This window comes from Muntiacus reevesi, chromosome 2, assembly GCF_963930625.1.
Source record: "Muntiacus reevesi chromosome 2, mMunRee1.1, whole genome shotgun sequence".
Lineage (NCBI taxonomy): Eukaryota > Metazoa > Chordata > Mammalia > Artiodactyla > Cervidae > Muntiacus > Muntiacus reevesi.
In genome coordinates this window covers 47,986,568-48,006,003 of record NC_089250.1, presented here as the reverse complement: position 1 = coordinate 48,006,003, position 19,436 = coordinate 47,986,568, and positions in this window count along the sequence as shown.

The following is a 19,436-nucleotide window of genomic DNA, read 5'->3' as shown; positions in this document are numbered from 1 at the left end:
AGAAGGGGACAGCAGAAGATGAGATGGTTGGATGGCACCACAGACTTGATGGACATGAGTTTGCACAGGCTCTGGGAGATGGTAATGGAAAAGAAAGCCTGGCATTCTGCAGTCCATGAAGTCGCAGAGTCAGACAGACTGAGCGACTGAACTGATACTGAAATGGGCCCTGAAAGGTTGAAGGCAAAAGGAGAAGAGGACTACAGAGGATGAGGTGGTTGGATGGCATCACCGACTCAATGGACATGAGTTTGAATAAGCTCTAGGAGATGGTGAAGGACAGGGAGGCCTGGAGTACTGTAGTCCACTGTGTCCCAAAGAGTCAGACACACTAAGCGACTGAACAACAACAAAAAGCAATTGGTAATATGTTTCAGTTCTCAAAGCAGCCTGAAGAAGACATGAAGGAAAGCAAAAGAAGAGGAGGGAAGGAGGAAAAGGCAAGTAGGCAGAAAGGTGGGAGGGAGGGAAAGAAGGAAAATGTAGAATGTCTATACATGTATAAAACTTGTCTCAACTGTGGTGCTGGAGAAGACTCTTGAGAGTCCCTTGGACTGCGAGGAGATCCAACCAGTCCATCCTAAAGGAGATCAATTCTGGGTGTTCACTGGAAGGACTGATGCTGAAGCTGAAACTCCAATATTTTGGCCACCTTATGTGAAGAGTTGACTCATTGGAAAAGACCCTGATGCTGGGAGGGATTAGGGGCAGGAGGAGAAGGGGACAACAGAGGATGAGATGGCTGGATGGCATCACCGACTTGATGGACATGAGTTTGAGTAAACTCCGGGAGTTGGTGACGGACAGGGAGGCCTGGCATGCTGCAATTCATGGGGTCCCAAAGAGTCGGACACGACTGAGCGACTGAATTGAACTGTCTCTTTACTGTACAGCAGAGATTAGCACAGCATTGTAAGTCAGCTACACTTCAATTTAAAAAGTATATATTAAAAAAGGAAAGAAGGAAAATGAGAAGAAAGAAAAATTATACAGCAAGAGGAAAGGAAACAAAAGCAGCAAGAGAGAAGGGCAAGAAGTGCAATTTTTTCAGCATCACACAGGCTTCCCCAGATAGCTTTTTGAACAACTGCTGAATCCAAGGCTCCACACAACCAGCACATTCTTTTTCTGCAGTTCACCTTCCTATCCCACCAGCCTAATTTCCTAGAATTTTGAGCAAGAACTAGGCAGCCAGTAGCAATCCCTTCCCTTGTTCAGCCAAGGAAATTCAGTGATACAAACTTAATGGTTTCAAAGATTTGAGGAAATGTAAAGTAACTCTGTCTCAAAATATGACTTGGGAAGTAGTTGATGCCTGGTATCTACTCACTCCAGAATCACATGATTCTAAGGTTCAAGTGTTTGAGCAGTAACAGTAGCAATATTCTAAGTGGCATGGAGATCCAGTGGAAGTTATCAGGCAGAGAGGGATAGATCTAACTCAAGTTTTAAAAGAGTTACTCTGCATGGCAGAGAATTAATTGTGACCAAGTGGTAAAGTTGGAGGGAGAAGCAGAAATAAGGCACAAACAGGAAGAGTACTTACTAGGTTTTTGCAATAAACTAGGCAAGAGCTGATGGGGGCTTGGAAATAGATGTTAAAGATGACCCTGCGGAGATGTGGTTAGATTCAGGATTTTTTGATGTTGCCGGAGATGGAGATCCATATTGTTTTGGCTTTTGTTAGTATTGTTTAATTTAATCTCTCTAGGAATTTTGCCCCAAACTATCAACAATGAGGGCTGAATTTAATATCAGTTTAAGGAGAATGAGCTAATTAGTGTGTCTCAAACTTGACTGTATCTGCAGACCATCTGAGGACCTTATTAAAACATAGATTCTAATTGAGTAGACCTAGGACGGGACCTGATTTTCTACATTTCTAAGTTCCCAGGTGATGTGATGGTCCAGAGACCACAAAATAAGAGGAACTTACTAAATGGCAATTGGCCACGTATAATCTTGAACCTCTGGTATAGATACTAAAAATCTCATGTTCACTGGTGACTCCATCTAAAGTTTCTGAGGATAAATCATGATGACATTCTGTTCCTGCTCTTTACATTTTGGCAAGCAGGTTGATGTATAGATAGATTACTATGGATTTATATTCTGTTTTGTTTAAAGTCAATGCTGATTTTTAATTTACAGATGCTTATCTATGCAAAGATTTCTTGCACAAATTAGTAGCAATACCGAGCGTGCAGATAATTGTACAACATGGCAAATTCAAAACTATGTATACATATTTAACTCTTAAAGATCACAACACAAATGTGAAGTCAGAGCTCATTAAATTAGAGACTGATTTAACAAAATAATCTGTGCAGCCATTACACAGGTGTTCCATTTCAGAAAGTATTAGAGCGTAGTGCCGGGGGCCTCAAAGCTAATTTCTAACCTAGACTAATCATTCCAGAAATAATGACCTGCCGTTACTGCCTTGTGAATCAGACCCTATGATATTTAAAATAATTAAGATCAAAGCCTAAGTAGAAGGTCACTGAATTCACCAGTCATAAAATGTTAGTACAAAACTGTAGGCTGTACTTGTTTGCTTAACAATCTTTAACACTGAAGTTATAAAATGGCATTAAAAGGGACACAAATACCATCTTCAAAAATGTTGCTCTTCCCAAAGGAACTCCAGCAAGCCTGGAAGCCTCTCTGTGAAATGGTTATTCAAAGCAAAGGTGTTACTCAAAAGCCATTATACACATGAAAAGACCCAGTAACCGAAGAGATGGGCTGATGGGATCTATCGGCTTCCTGGCTACAATCCCAATAGATGAAGTGTAATGAAGATTTCCTTCCCCAGTTGTAGTGAGTTGGAAAAATAAGTGTGAAATGAATTGGTTTGTCTAGGCTGAGTTCCCAGGAGAAGGGTGTCTTTCATACCAATAGCTCTCACCCAAACTGGCAGGGTGCTTCAAGCCAAAGATTTAGACAGTCAAATAAGTGCTAATTGAGTTAGAGGTTTGGTTAGGAAGTGGGTTGACAATTAACTTCAATGCAGGTCCTTTAATGGCCCAACCACTAGTCTTGTGAGGCTTTGGTGTAGTGTACCAAGCAGAAGGCAGCTTCCTAATCCACTAGCAAGGCTTTGATTGAAATCCGAGTGTGAGACAGTAGAGATAGTGGTCATGGTGACTGAGGCAAAGGAAATTATGAAGCTGATATGAAGGATGGATCTATTCACAAGATTCTTCTGGAGATATACTGGTCTGCACAACCACAGTGGGGAGCTCCAAGGAAAAGGAGAATTGGATCTTTCAAAGAGGACAACACTAGTCAGTAGCTTTATGCTTCTATTTTCTGAGGTCAGTTCCCAGCAAGTTTTACTGTGAAAAAAATTAGCCCCAAAAGTACCCTACTCCCACATAGTATTTTTATTTAACAAACTCTTTTCATTAGGCTTGTTATTGCCAAACACCATTCCTACTGCTTTGCAAATTTTACCTCACTTATACCTCAGGACAACCTTCTGAGGTGAATAGTGTTATCATGAATTTACAGATGAAAAAATAGGCTCAGAGAAGTTCAAGAAGTAATCAGTGGCACATCTGACATGGTGGAGGGGCTCTGGGTTAATGTAGATGAAGAGCATGTTACAGGAGATAAAAGGAAGCCCATTTTTATTATTCTGTTTGGAAGGAAGGTAGAGATATAAAAACCAAGAGAAAATTTAATAGCCCTCTTCATTGCCCTTTTCCCACAAGTGCCAAAATGAAAGCCCATTAATAAAGCTTAAAACTGAAATTTGGTACAGATAAAAGCAAACCTCATTACCCAGTATGTAATTACTGGAGAAATCACAGCTGGGGCCCATCAATTGGGAAGGAGGAGGCTTGCAGATTCAGGCTGCTGATTTTCACAGAAGTTGTTGAAACCAAGCCACCACCGTCTCTTCCTTTACCGGTTGAAGCATCAGCCACTGCGTCATGGATGACAGTGGAAGTCTAAATGTGGAAAACAGATCCCAAGAGTCTTAAGGATTCAGGAAACTGAAGATTGAACGTGTGCTCCCTGCTAAGCAAACGCTTCCCTTTCCAAGTTCACTCCTTTCAAACCGTTCCTCACTTTTCTAACGCAAGACTATTTGCTCTCTAGCCACTCATGGTGAGTTCAACATTAACAGCCTCTGTGCTTCTCACACCTGTGCAAGTGTGTTAAATCACTTAATCATGTCTGACTCTTGTAACTTCATGAACTATAGTTCAGCAGGCTCCTCTGCCCATGGGATTCTCCAGGCAAGAATACTGGAGTGGGTTGCCATGTCCTCCTCCAGGGAATGGATCTTCCTGACTCAGGGATCTAACTGGCCTCTCTTATGTCTCCTGCACTGGCAGGTGGGTTCTTTACCACAAGCGCCACCTAGGAAGCCCCCTCAACCCTTCTGATCTCCTACAATACTCCTCCTCTACCAAACCTAAGATACTGAACTTGTCCCTCCTCAGGTTTGATACCTACCAGCTGCTAGACTACTCCCTTCATCTACTGAAGACTTTAGTATTGGGATCCCAGTCTTCTTAAATCAATTTGAAACATGAAGCAACTGACATGGCTGTTATCGGATCCCAAGCTGTCTGTCTGCTCGAAACCCATGACTTAGATTTACTGCCTTAATCTACTTCCATGACCATATCCTGAATTTCAGGACTGTTCCATTTCTGAAATTTTAGTTCCGTACACCCTTCCTTCTGAACACATTCTTCCATCTCCCTCTGTCTTTCTTCCAGTTCTAGCTGCTCCCCTTTCCCTCCATTCCAAGAGCCTCCTCCTGGCTTCCTTTTCCAAGCAGCCTAGCCATCCATCCTGGTGTGTCTTTTCAGCTTCCACTTCACCTGTTAACTCCTCTTGCCTGTCCTTTTACTGCACCACCAAATCCTAGATCAGTCCAAACGTAAGTTTCTTTCCTTTTACACGCAAGTAATCAAATACTGGGGGAAAGTACCATGTTACTTCACAGATGGGTGACACTGTTGAGAGGTATAGGACTTTGAAAACAGATCTATAGAATTATACAGTTTCCAGGAAACATGATTTAATCCCTGGCTTCTGGCAAGAACTGACTAATTAGCTTAAGACCCCCTTCCTCAGTGCCAGAGCTCATGAGAAGTTAGGCTCAACCCAGGTGGATAACAATATTACACTTTGGCTCACTTGGGCACAGACCAAATTCTCTTATACAATAAACTCTCAGGTTTAACAAAGTTATTTTATAGTTCTGAAATTTTATTGTATGCAATGCCATGTAAAATTAGTGACATTTGGGAATCTTTTTGCATTTTAGTGGCATTTTTTTTGAAATGAATTTGACCTATACAGCTAAATAATGTGCTTAATGATGGGGTCCAGTGATGGTAATGTAATGAAAGTAAAAGGCTCGAATCACATAGCCGCAAGTCAAAATCACAGCTTCAAAGGTTTGGGGCAATTCTTAAGGCTTAACTTCAAATATCTTTTTACTTAGCAATATTACTTAAAAAACAAAAGCAAAAACCTCTTGAACCTGTATTAATCGCTGTCTTTTTTCCAAAGATTTTTCAATTTCAAGTGCAACTTTTTTTTGTGCTAAACAACTCACACTAATAACTCATTTATCCAATATCATTCTACATTAGTTTAGCCATTTTTCTAAATTAAGTTATTCTCTGCCTAAATGTTTAGCTATTTCTTGAATCTGCAAAATTCTCTTGTTAAAACTCAATTACAGAACTTGTAACATCTGTTTGGCTGCTCAAAGAATTTTTGTTTCCCTCTAGTTTTGTCCATGTCCCCAAAGTTGAGGTGGCTAGAAAAATATCCTACAGATAAATTCATTGCTAAATTATAATAAATACATACTATTATTTCCAGGGTATCAGGAAGTTAATAATGGCCATGAAACATTTTCCTGAGAGGAGTCCCTCCCTAGTTAACACCAGAAAAAGTCTCTAAGAAGTAGTGAAAATAACATATTCCACTCAACACATGAATAATAACTCATTTGTCATTTTAAAAACTTCTCACATCACTTTTGGTTTCAAAGTCACCATTGTTAGCAAAACCTGATGAACAGGGTATGATCAGGGTCAAACCTCAGCTCTCAGCCAAGGGTGAGACCCCCATCTTCTCTGTTCCTCCAGATTCTATAGTAGGAGGTTCAAACGCCATAGTGCACGTGGAAGTCTTCTGAATGGAATAATGAGCTGGATCAATGGCAGAGCAAAGCCAACTGAGACTAAGAGAGTTTTGGTCACTGTCAGGAACATGATTCATCTTTTGCCACTTCTCACCTAGTGGCTATTGGCACTTGGGGAGTGTTGAATAAACAGATAAGTGAGCTCAAAATGAAGAAGCTCACTTTGATATTGCTGTCAAAGAATTAGTAATACAAAACAATTTTGCCCTCAAAGTTAGACACCCCTTTTTGTAAAATGTGATGCTTTTTTTTGGGGGGGGGGGTGCCTGTTTAAATCTGACTTGGTCACCAGAGACCTATCTGGAAAACAGAGTGGCAAACTCCCAAAATTATGCCAAAGGAGTTTTCCTTGGAAAACTGGTCATATAAATTGAACTTATCAGCCTCACATGTAAACATGTTAACTTTCAGAAGAAAAGTAATTTTAAAAATTACTTGCTCATCTATGTGAAACCCTAGCATACTTAAAAAGATAATTTATCCTGAAGACATAATGCTATACTATTAATTACTAATAGGACAGACTTCAAGTACTAGAAAGAGAAAATATCCAACAGCCTTGATTATATCATGTGAGAATTTACTGAAGAGACTGGGGTAGGTTTAATGTGTAAAAGAAAAAAATGAAAACATATGGAAACATGATAGACTCCATATTAATCTCTCTTCAAAATGATAATGCTAGAGAGGGTATGGAGAAAAAGGAAACCTCCAACATTGTTGGTGGGGATGTAAATTGGTACAACCACTATGGAAAATAGTATGGAGCTTCCTCAAAAAACTAAAACTATAGTTACCATATGATCCAGCAATCCCACTCCTGCACATATATCCAGACAAAACTATAATTTGAAAAGATACATTCAACCCTATATTCATAGCTGCTAGGTGTTCCTTGATAGATGAATGGACAAAGATATATATCCCATCCCCCCATCACACATCATTTTTCTGGTACTAATTCTCTGCCTTGGTTCAGGATGTCCCACCTACCACTCCTGTCCTTTTGTTTTATTGTCTTTCCTTCACTACTGAAACTTCTATATACCATCCATGGAATTCTATAGGCAATTTACAAACAGGAAAACAAGGAAAAATCTCCCCACTATTTCATGTTGATATTGATTTCTGCCTCTGATATCCAGAAAATGAAAGAGACTTAGGCATGTTAGTGAGAAAATCTAGGTTTTCTTGACTGAATTTTCCTAATAATATAAATTTTGATAGCACAGATTTGTTTCAGTTACACAATAATATGGACTCCACTAGGATTTCTGGTTTAGAAACAAGGAACCTTTCCCAAAGTTACAATTTTAGGGAGCAAGGAAAATAAGGTTCAGACTGTATCTATGTATCTATGATCTGTATACAGACTGTATCAGACTGTATCTATGATCAGACTGTATCTATTCAGATGTATCTACAGCTCAGCATCTAATCATTATGTTACCTTTCAATCAACCCACAACAGTTTAAAACTTCAATTCCTCCCTCTTTTCTCCCATTTCATTGTCCCTTCCATATAAATGATTGGAAACTCCTATTTTTCCTCTGAATTTCTTGGGTAGTGTCTCATCTTTGACAATTCCACCATCATGCCCATTCAAAATATTCTAATAATTCCCTGTGGACTCCAGAATGGAAGTTCTTTTTTTTTTTTTTTTTTTAAGTTGTTGCTTGAGGTGCTCAATGCTACAGTCTCTCCACAATTTAAGAGTAATTGTCATCATTTTTCTTGGGTTTGGGTGAACAAACTTTGTCAGCCCAGAGTGGCAACATATGTCATATCAAAGGGTTTTTCTTTTTACTGAGTCATAAATTTATTTGGATGAAAAGACAACAAAAGGGAATATTTTTGATTCATACTGCCCCCCGCCATGTCTGAGGTCTATTCACCCTCTCTAGAATATTTCTCACACTCAAACTTCTCACTTATCACTGCTTATTAAGAAGGCTTCCTCTCACTGAAGATGTTGGAACTGTACTCATCATTCAAAGTCCAACCCTTTTTCCTGCCCATGTGACTCTGTTGCTGTTTTTCCAAGCATAAGTTATTCTTTCTTCTTCTCACACTCGCTTAGGGTTAATTCCACTTCCTCAGAGCTTTATATCTATTGAGATTATTAGCAAGTGTTGTATTTCCCATTCTGGATGATAAGCTTAGAGAGGAGATCAGACCTCTTAGACATTTGTTGTACACTTTTCACATATCATGAACATTCAATAGATACCACAGAATTGCTAATTAAAAGTATAATAACTTGCTTTCCAGTATGGTATCATATGTGAAATAGTTAGAATTTATTTTTTAAAGAACACTACTAATTATCAATTTCATTTTTCAGAAAATGCACCTTATTGATTTCCCAAGTCAATAGCAATTTTGATTTCCACAAATCCCATGACATAGTGAAAAGGTCTTGGAAATTTCAATGCTTGGCATTAGTCACAACAGCTAATAAAACTCCCTTGTCAGAAAAGACACCCTGACTTTTGCTTCAGGAATAAGAGCTGACATACCAGGGCATGTTTAACAGGCGGTCATCCAGTTCATAAACCATACGTCCTGCTTCAGAATAGAACAAAAGCTCCCAGACAAAAAAGCACAAATCCTCATGATTTTCAAGGGTTTTATCCAACAGAACCAGCATTCTGCATAATTAGACACTGCCCAGTGTGAGACCAGGAGCTGTACTATCAGGGCATTCACAATTTCTTAATCTATCACAAGACTTCTCATCTGAGTGAGAGGCCATTTCACCTAGGACTAGAGTAGAGCAACTGAGCTGTCACCTGGCTGTTGTTGGCCTAGAGAATCCTGGAGGTTAATGCTCATTTCAAAGATAGAGCTCAAACACCCATTGCCCCACTTGCTCCCCTCCCCCTTCCTCCTTCTCTTCCCCTAAGCAATAATTTTCGGTGAATGAGTAGCAAAACTAGCATGGCATAGGATGAGAGTCAGAAAAGCAATCAGCACTTGGAGCATATAACTAGCCTTGAGATATAGTCTACAGACTGCTGAATATCTGTTAACTGAATATTTAATATTAACAACTTCTTTCTTATTTTTAAATATGAAAAAGAAGAAATGACACTTGAATAAATTTAATACACCAAAATAGTAGCTTCCACTTAAAAAGTTTGTGCTTGTACAGAAAAAGGTTCTATAATAACTTGGATTTTATTTAATTTCTTTTTTTAAATACATTTATAGAGAAATAGTGATCAGAAGAGGCCTTCTGTTTGGGGGCTCTATATTCTGTGCTTTGGCATTGAGGGGAATGTTTTAACCTGCTTTGTATCTCTCCTAGTTATCATCAAATTTGGCAGAATTCTACAGTCCATCCAGGAATATACATAATCAATAGATATTCCTTGTTATTACTTCCAAAGTCTGACAATTACTCTGTCAGTTTTTTTCTAATAAAAACAGTTCTTGATTGAATGCTTTGTCTAAGGCAGGCAGAAGTTAAGCCTATTATGTTCAGTATTTGTCTAATCACTCAATCAGCCCTGTGATATAATAGAATCATTACAGAACTCTCCCCTAATCAGAATTCAGGGCCAACATAAGTAACTAGTATGTTGCATGCTAAATATATAATAACTTCTCAAGCAAAAATTACCAAGTGTTTAAAAATATCAACTGTTTAAACAAAATCTGATTCTGGTGGGGATTGGGGCCAAAAAAGTACTCACATATGGCTCATGGACATGTCACTTGATGTAGCTTTCTTTAAAAGTCATGTGACAATACTTATTAAAATTAATAGTGCACATAGCTTTGATCTTGCAGCCTTACTCCTAAGACTTAATCCAGTAGGTATAAAAGCATAGGAAGCACAAAGGTACAATATGAATTCTACTCCACAAGGGGAAATGTGAAATAAACTCTGGCAGAGATAGACCATAGAAAATAACACAGCAATTGAAAGAAATAAGGTGATTCCACCCAGCCAGTTAACTTGAAGCTACCAAGAGAAAAGCAAGATGCAGTTTATATCCAACTTTTGTAAAGACATGATTAGAAGTTGTAGGGCAATGAGTCTCTTCTGTATGGCACCATTATAGCGGACACATGCCATTTCATATTTGTCAAACCCCATAGAATATACAACACAAGAGAGAAACCTAAGTATGGATTTTAGCTAATAATAATGTATTATTATTATATATCAACATTGGCGCAATTGTATGTTACCAATAGGGTAAAAGAGTTGAAAGGTATATGGAATCATTCTGTACTTTCCGCTCAATATTTATGTAAACCTAAAACTACTCATAAAACCTGTTAATTAAATATGATTAGATTAGAGACCACTACGTATGTATTTATTTAAAGATGTAAATATAACAATGAGCATAGAGAAAACTGTAGGATGTCAGACTCAGTTGCAGGTTGAAGAGGAAGAAGAGAGATGGATAGTGGAGTTAAGCCAAAAAAAAAAAAAGTTTTTTTTTTTAAATTTTTAAGCTTACAATAGGAAAACAATAGGCACTTTAGGATCTAATTCATATAAAATTGTGTGGGTGTGTGTGTGGGTGTAGAAGGGAAAACACATAGTTGGACAAACCCAGCTGGAATGTTTTTTCAAATACTTTTAGAATCCTTATTTCTACTCTGTCATAAATATTTCTCTCTTCAGCTCATCACCTTCAAACCATGAAACTATCATTAAGTGAGGAGCTGAATCTTTAGATGATGCTTCGCAAACAAAATCAAATATGAATTTGAAGTTGGTAGTGGTAGTAACTTACATCATGTTTTTTTTTTCCTTTTTATTCCACGTTCCAAAGTCAAACAAAATAACATTGAGTACAAGACAGCCTCAGAACTTCCATTGATTCCTTTTAAACAAGATTTTAAGATCTTGTTTAGGGGAGTCTATATCATACACACACACACAAACACACACACACACACACACAGAGCACCAACACGCTGAAATAAAATCCCCACCAAAATAAAAACTTCAGATATACAGATATATAGTAATTTAATCAACACCTTTGGAGACTGAAGTCCTGAACTCTTCTATCTGAATCTACTAAGTCTCATAGCTCCTGAGTACAGCATTCTCACCTACTGCTCTTGCAGGAGGTTTCACATACCTCAAGGGACAATTTCCAACCCTACCCTTCAAGGCACATTTTCCTCTAATTAAACTTAATCCCTATTACCTCCTGGTTGCCTTGAAGGGTTCGGTTTTCAAGAGCCACTGTGTTATCTGGTTTGCTTTCTGAGATAGTCACAAATGCTGCCGGTCTCACCCATGCTCGGCCTGCTGAACCTTGAAAAAAAAAAAAACGTGAGCAGGAAATAGCCAGGACCTCCTCAGCAGGGTTTGCGTGATGAGATGCAGCTCACAATTAGTTGCCCCTGCAATTTTCACACCTGGGGCTCTTGAGCTTGGAGGGTGCAGGTGGCCTAATGCAGGAGCAATTAGTTCCATGTCATTAATTATTTATATGGAGCTTATCACCCTGGGTTGGCAATTTTTGTTGACTCAGAACTGCAGGTGCACAAAGGAAAAGTGCATTTTGAATGCTTGGTGTTCTAAAAGGGAGAGAAAAATTTCGGTGTCTTAAAAGGTAGACAGAAAACAATGCCCCTTGGGGCTGACTATCTTTGGGGCATGTTCCAGGAAAGGTGGTGTCATTCATAGTGACCACAGGGTTCTGAGAGTTGATGAGTAATTTAAAATCGTGACTCACCATTGCTACAGGTGGATCTACTTTACTGACTCTTACAAACGTGTGTTTTTTAATATGTATTTTCCCATTTTTGGTGTTGAGGAAAAGCAAGGAGTGAGAAGCCACTGTCTTATCATTTTGATCCAATTATTTCTAGAAAGAATAGAAGCAGTGACAGATTTTATTTGCTTGGGATCCAAAATCACTGCAGATGGTGACTGCAGCCCTGAAATTAAAAGACACTTGTTCCTTTGAAGGAAAGCTATGATGAACCTAGACAACATACTAAAAAGCAAAGACATCACTTTACTGACAAAGGTCCATGTAGTCAAGGCTATGGTTTTTCCAGTAACCATGTATGGATGTGAGAGTTGGACCATAAAGAAAGCTGAGCATCGAAGAATTGATGCCTTTGCATTTTAATGCTGGAGAAGACTCTTGAGAGTATTTTGGACTTCAAGGAGACCAAACCAGTCAATCCTAAAGGAAACCAACCCTGAATCATCACTGGAAGGACTGATGGTGAAGTTCCAATACTTAGGCCACCTGATGCAAAGAGCTGGCTCATTGAAAAAGACCCTGATGTTGGGAAAGATTGAAGACAAAAGGAGATGAGGGTGGCAGAGCATAAGATGGTTAGATAGCATCACGGACTCAATGGACATGATTTTGAGCAAACTCTGGAAGATAGTGAAGGACAGAGAAGCCTGGCACGCTGTAGTCAATGGGATTGCAAAGAGCTGGACATGAATTAGTGACTGAACAACAACAACAAGTTCCTGGAAAACTTGGAGTACTAGAAATAACACCTTCTGGAAGTTCTTATTAACTTCTCCTGCAGAAGGTCCTGGTGAATCTAATTTCAATGATGCATATTAATACATAACTTCATTCTTACCTACTAGATTTCTCTTCTGTTGTTTAGTCACTAAGTCGTGTCCAACTCTTTGCCACCCCATGAACTGTAGCCCATCAGGCTTCTCTGTCCATGGGATCCTAGGCAAGCATACTGGAGTGGGTACCCGTACTTCTCCAGGGCATCTTTCTGACCCAGGGATCAAACCCATCTTGCCTGCATTGGCAGTCAGGTTCTTTACTATTGACCCATAGGGAAGCCCCCTTGATGCCTCTAACCTTGGCTTAAGCAATGCTGGGATATCATGACCCTGACTGACATGATGCTTTCCTTGTTATATTAATCTCATTAACCTTTCTCTGTTTTCTTACCCTGATTTTACCCTTACTGTCTAGTTCCAGTTACATATTTCTCCAAATGAAAGGGAGTGATACAGGTCATCCCCTCCACTTCCCCAGAAGATTTCTGCTTCAGGATTTTATTATGTGCTTAGAACACAGAACTGAACACAGATCTGGTCAATCTTTTGTACACTTTAATCTTCCTTCACAGTGGCTTGAAAGCAGAAACTCTCTGAAGCTAGTATCTCAATAGGAAACGATTTTTTGATGCCTCCTCTACATCAAGGTCAACTTTGCTGCTGCCTCCACTTCAGTGACTCAGTTCCTAGTGCAATCACTCACTGTGGCAAATTAACTAGGATCGAGTTAGGAGGCCCTCACAGGAGCCCTGCCATCTCCTAACTCTGCATTTCCAGCAATAAGCAGATGACCCTCGTGGTTTATGGGCCCACTGAGTAGCAAGGTTCTGGAGCATAAATGAAGACGCAGTTTCTCCCTTCTGACTGGATTACTTTCCAGTTTTATTGTCAAAGAGTGGTCTTGTGTCCCCTGATGAAAAAAAATGATGAACTCATCCCTACATCATACAATCTTTTTCTGTGAATTTTGTATTTCAAATTAATTTTCTACTCCACCCCTTTTTTTACTGTGAAAAAAATCTGGAATATATAAAAAATAAGTTATATATTGAGAAGAAAAAGTGAATGGTTGCAGCCGGGGAAGGTGCACCCTCCATCTTTGTCTTCCAACATGAAACATTGTGAATGGCAGAAGTTCTCAAAATGAGAGCATGACCAACATCATGAAACAGGCACTGCTTAGTCAAAAATCTAGAAGTTTCTGTGTTTATTTCACTTCTCTGAAATCATGAACAGCTTCAGTATAATAAATTTAACCCTAGTTGGGAAGTTATAAGGGTCCATCTCTGAACTCTGCCACAAACTTAGTTTGATCTACTTAAAAACTTGTGCAGCTCTGTCAAAGCTTGAGGCTACCCCCTCATTAGTAAAGTAGCTCTATAATTTATCCTTTAAACCAGAAACTCTTGAAAGTGCGAAGAGATGCTATTATAATTACACAGAGTCAAGAGGCATATATTGGGACTGACAGGCAAACTGAACCATGTTCCTAAGCAAACTGAGACTTTACTCTTCAGAAAATAAAGATTGGTTTGGACAGGGAAGAACTGCCTCAAGTGTCTTCCAGGTCTGAAATGTTTACATCAGGAACCCTACAATTTCCAAGCAAGAACTCATGATCTTGTCTTCTTTTGTAACTCTGAATAAGAGGAATTAATGCACATTCTCAGTTGTATCAATACCTTTTTAATTGTCTCAAAAGCATACTTGAGGCTTTAGGATATCAACCTAGGGGACACAGTGGTCAGGGTAAAGTCTGCAAATCCAAAAGTCTCAAATTCCTGGGTGCAAAAAACTGCTACCTCAGCAGCTAAAACATCCCACTAACCATGTGTTACTTTGACTTATTCAGAAATAACAAAGAGAGGCATTCCATCTAAGAGTGTTGTGCTATTTCATTAGAGGGTTTTATATTTTTTGTTTTGTTTTGTCTTCCCTATTAAGAACAAGGGTTATGTGATATCCTGAAAGGTGACGGTACTGTTGTGCTAAAAGGCTTGCAGCCTAATTCAAAAGTTTCAACAGACTGGAAAATTGTAGTTTTTCCTATCCTGAAACCCAAAGAAAATTAAATTAGAAGGAAAATGCAAATGATTAACATAGAGATAAACACAGAGAATAGCATCTTTCCTTTCTAAACATTTCTAACTCATAAGTGCAAAGTAAGTGTGTGTTCCAGACACTGGAGATATAGTCTATTTCACTTAACACCATGCTACAAAAAATAGTCCTTGGAAGTTCATCATTCTCAGCCTACCTCAGGTATAACATTAATGTAGAAAAACCTAAAATACATAACTTTTCTCTAGGAGATCAATGGATTTCTATGACTTAGAGGTTTTATTTCCCAGTAAGCCTCCTGGTCTGAAATACAACTTTCAAAAATTTACTTCCAATATCTAGATTATAGTTTTAAAAGACTGTCTCAAGAGTGCTGGAGAATCAAGAAGCAAAGAGACATTCCATGAGCACTAATATGTTCATGGTAGTCATCAATAATAAATGAAGCTTTGCTTTTAGGTTTCATGTATTTTCATCATCTACAGTATGTTTTTTCTACACAATATTGTTGAAATGTTAAAAAAAAAATTGGTAATTTATGCTATTAATTATCCATTCTGACAGAGTATTACAAGACATATTTAGGAAGAACTCATATTATGCCAAACAAAATGTGAATCTCATGATATGCAAAATAATAATGCAAAGTGAAACAAACACAAAATGATACATAATATGTAAAATGTAGTAATAGAAGTAAAACATTAAAAATTAATATTATTAATTTTGAGTAATAGGATCAGTGTTTTTGTTTTTCATACTTTTCATATATTTACATGTTTTTCATAAGAGGGCATAAATTATTTGAAAGTGGAAAAAATTATAAATATTATTTTCAAATTGTATGGCACAGGAGATGAAAAACTACCCAGCAAAATGTCAGATGTCTTTCATCTTCTATTTAACAAGTCCCACTGGTCAAATGATCAGAGGCCATTAAGAAATAGAAAACATAAAAAAAGTTACAGTCTTTGTAATAACACAATACATTTCACACCTTTAATATTTACCAACTCCTGGAGCCTCAAATAAGCAACTATGGAAAAACTTGATGAATATGCATGACACTATCTTTGCATAATATCATAAGCTGTTATATATTTCATATACAATTTTAATATAAATTCAGCTACTCTTCATCCACTATTAAGCCTTCATTTAAGACCCTACTAATTTAAAAAATTATCCAAGGGCACAAAACTTGTTTACTCTGATTAAATATTCACAATAATCATTTTGTAACCATATACTTCCACATTGAATTTTTCCTCTAAAGTTCACAACATTTTATCGCCTTTGAAACTGAACTCATTTATTCCCCAAATTCTGGAAATATGTTGGTAAGTGGCAAGAAGAAAAAGTCTGAGCTCATCGAAGAAATCCAAATGTTCAGATATGTTGACTAGGAATCCAATGACAGCTATGAACAACCATTTTTTAAATAAGCCTATACCCTCTTGCCCCACTTCAAGACTAATTCTGTAGATAACTTGAATGTTTCCAAAAGCCCAGGGGCCTTCTCTTCATTTGCTAGTAGACAAAACCTAGTATAAAGATAATGCAGAATATGTGGTTTTGAAAATGATGATTGTAATGACTAAACAACTCTACACTCTGCAAGAATCCTCTTTAATGTGAAATATCACCATAATCAGTTTTAAGTCAAAGGTGATTTTCCTTTGTAATTCTTTTTACCCTATTTTATTCTGACAATTCATCTCCTTCAGATAAATTCTGTTATCTGGGTCTGAGAGAAAAAATATACATAAGTATTTTTATATTTTGTAAATATATATTAGATTGGCAAACAAGTTCCTTCACGTGTTTCCATGACATCTTACAGAAGGACCCAAATGAACTTTATGGCCAACCCAATATTATTTTGCTAAGCATTACTTTTGTTCTACTAGTTCTCAAAGCAATTCAGAATCTAGAGTTCGAATGAGGATCTGAGACATGGTCAACATTAGCAATCGATTGTTTAGACAAATTGATAATGTAAACAAAAGTAAAGGTGGAAGGTGTTCAAATTTACTTAAGAGAGCAAATTGTTTTCAAACACGTTTACAACCACCCAACTGTATACAGTGTGTTAATTATAAATGATCCTTATCTATTCATTCAACCAAGGCTAACAGAGTGTTTCTTTGGAATAGCTCAGGAGTCTGCTATTATTCTGACTTTATACTTAAAACATTAAAACCACATTTCTCTTATGAAATACTCCTACGTTCTGATTTTTTCATAATCATACTGATTACTTCACAGTTATTTCATATTAGAAATGTAATGCTCTCTAAAACATACCTGCATAATGAGATATACTTCTGTATAAATATAAAACATTTTCTTTTATAAAAATAGTTCTGGGGCTTCCCTGGTGGTCTAGTGGTTAAAAATTCACCTGGCATTGAAGGGGACATGGGTTCAATCTCTGGTCCAGGAAAATCTCATATGCCATGGAACCGTTTAGCCTGGGCTACTAAGCCCAGGCACAGCAACTACTGAAGACCTTATGTCTAGAATCTATGTTCCACAACAAAAAAAGCCACCACAATGAGAAACCCTGTGCACCACAACGAAGAGATGCCCCTGCTCACTGCAACTACAGAAAGCCCACATGCAGCAACAAAAATCCAGGGCAGCCATAATTAAACCTTCAAAAAAATATATAGTTACAGGAAAAAAAAAACCTAGCCAATTCACCTAAACATATATTTAAGTATTTCTAATTGTACTACTTATGTAGTGAAAATACAAAATAAGTTATTAACCAACCTCACCAAGATCTAAAATAAAGTTTGTGAGAGATGTGTGTGTGAGAGCAAGCAGATTCATGTGTGTGTGTTTGTGTGAGTATATGTGTGTATGAAAGTGTACATGGTGTGTGGGTACCTAACTGCAGGACTATAGCGTCGCCATTCATTTACCAAGTATTAAATAGAATCCCCTTGTACATGAGATACCTTCAAGATACTTGGAATACTTCACAGAGAAAAATCAAACAAAAATACTTACCCTCATGGAACTCCTGTTGAGGGAAATAGACAATAAGCATTAATCATAATTAATAGGCAATTAGGTCCTTTGGAATACAGAAAATGTAGAGCCAGACATGGGTTATGAGCAATGCTAGGAGTTTGAGTGGGGGGAACAGGACACAATTTTAAAAAGTGTGATCCATGTAGACTTCCTTGAGAAGGTAGTATTTGAACAGATAATAGAAGGTGGTAAAAAATTTGACCATGCGCAAATCAGGGAAAAGCAGTCCAGGCAGAGGGAACAGACAACATAAAGACCCCAGCACACTCCAGACATCGCAAGGAGCCAGTGTGCTGACATGTGTCGAACGAGTGAAAGGAGAGTTGGAGCTCAGAGGTTAGAGATAAAGGAGTGAGGTCATAATAGGACCTGACAGGTGATGGTAAGACTCCAGCTTTTCTCAGATAGATGGGTAAAGCGCCAAGCCACATGGTCTAGCAATTAGCACATGAAGAAATAATAGTCATAATTAGTTGCTACTATATATTCTGTAGTATATCCATGATGGAATCATTATCCTATTTAACAGATGACTAAATGGAAATGCAAAAATTTTGTTACTTAGAAGTTTAAACGTTAATTACAGGCAAAGTCAACCCGATAGCTGGACCTCCTACAATGAGCTTTTATAGGTGCAGAAGGAAATACAGCACCCATCTCCTTAAAAATATGACAAGTTGTTGGTCTTTGAAAGCAAGTGAAGTGAGACGAGCCCTCACATTTGACTAGAATTGTATCTCAGGAAGATATTCAGACTCTAAGTGGGATAGAGGCAAGAAGTTTCAGGAAAATTCTCACACTCCTGCTTTCACAAGAACATGAAAGTTTCATTTTTTAGAGGTGCCCTACGAAGCCTGTGCTACAACCACGTGCTCACATTTTTTGTATTTATTTCCTTTGATGCATTGTGCTGGTTAAAGTCTCACTAAGTTTTTCAGTTTATAACATAGTTTGGAGCTCAGAGTAGACCCAAGCACGTGGTGAATTCAGCCTTACTCATGATGGCTTGTCCCATCCACAGCCTGAAAAGGATGCCCTTCCAAGGGTCTGCATCATATGGAACACATGTTCCCTCAAGAACACTTGCTCCCAGTTGATCTTTCTTCAAAAAAAGTGTCTCTTGAAACTGAAAAAGAAAGCATGAGATCCTTATTGTGCATATGACAAATCCAAGCATGGTTCACTCTGCCATATTTTCTGTCATGACTCTAGCTGTGAAATCACAGAGATCAGTGCAGAGTTACAATTCCCTCTCTCTGAGATGGAATCCATTAAGAAATGGGACTTTCCATCTGGGAGAGTCAGTGCAAGTGAGGCCCACTGACCGCAGCTGCTGCTAGCTTTCAACACCATGGTTTATTTTATTCTTACATGTTGGCAAATAACCTCGTCATCCCTTCCTAGCTTTCTGATTCTCTACACAACAGGTCAAATTAGTTATCACTTGCTAAGTCTTCTAAGTATTCCATGACACTTGCCTTCAGAGTTGTTTTAAGAGGCTCATATGGGCAGGCAAGTCAGAAAATAACTCTAACAAATGCTGGCAAACCACTGTTCCCTCGATGTAAAGGAAAAGATCTACAGGCTGTTAAAAGAAACTTACTCTGAGTAATAGAGTA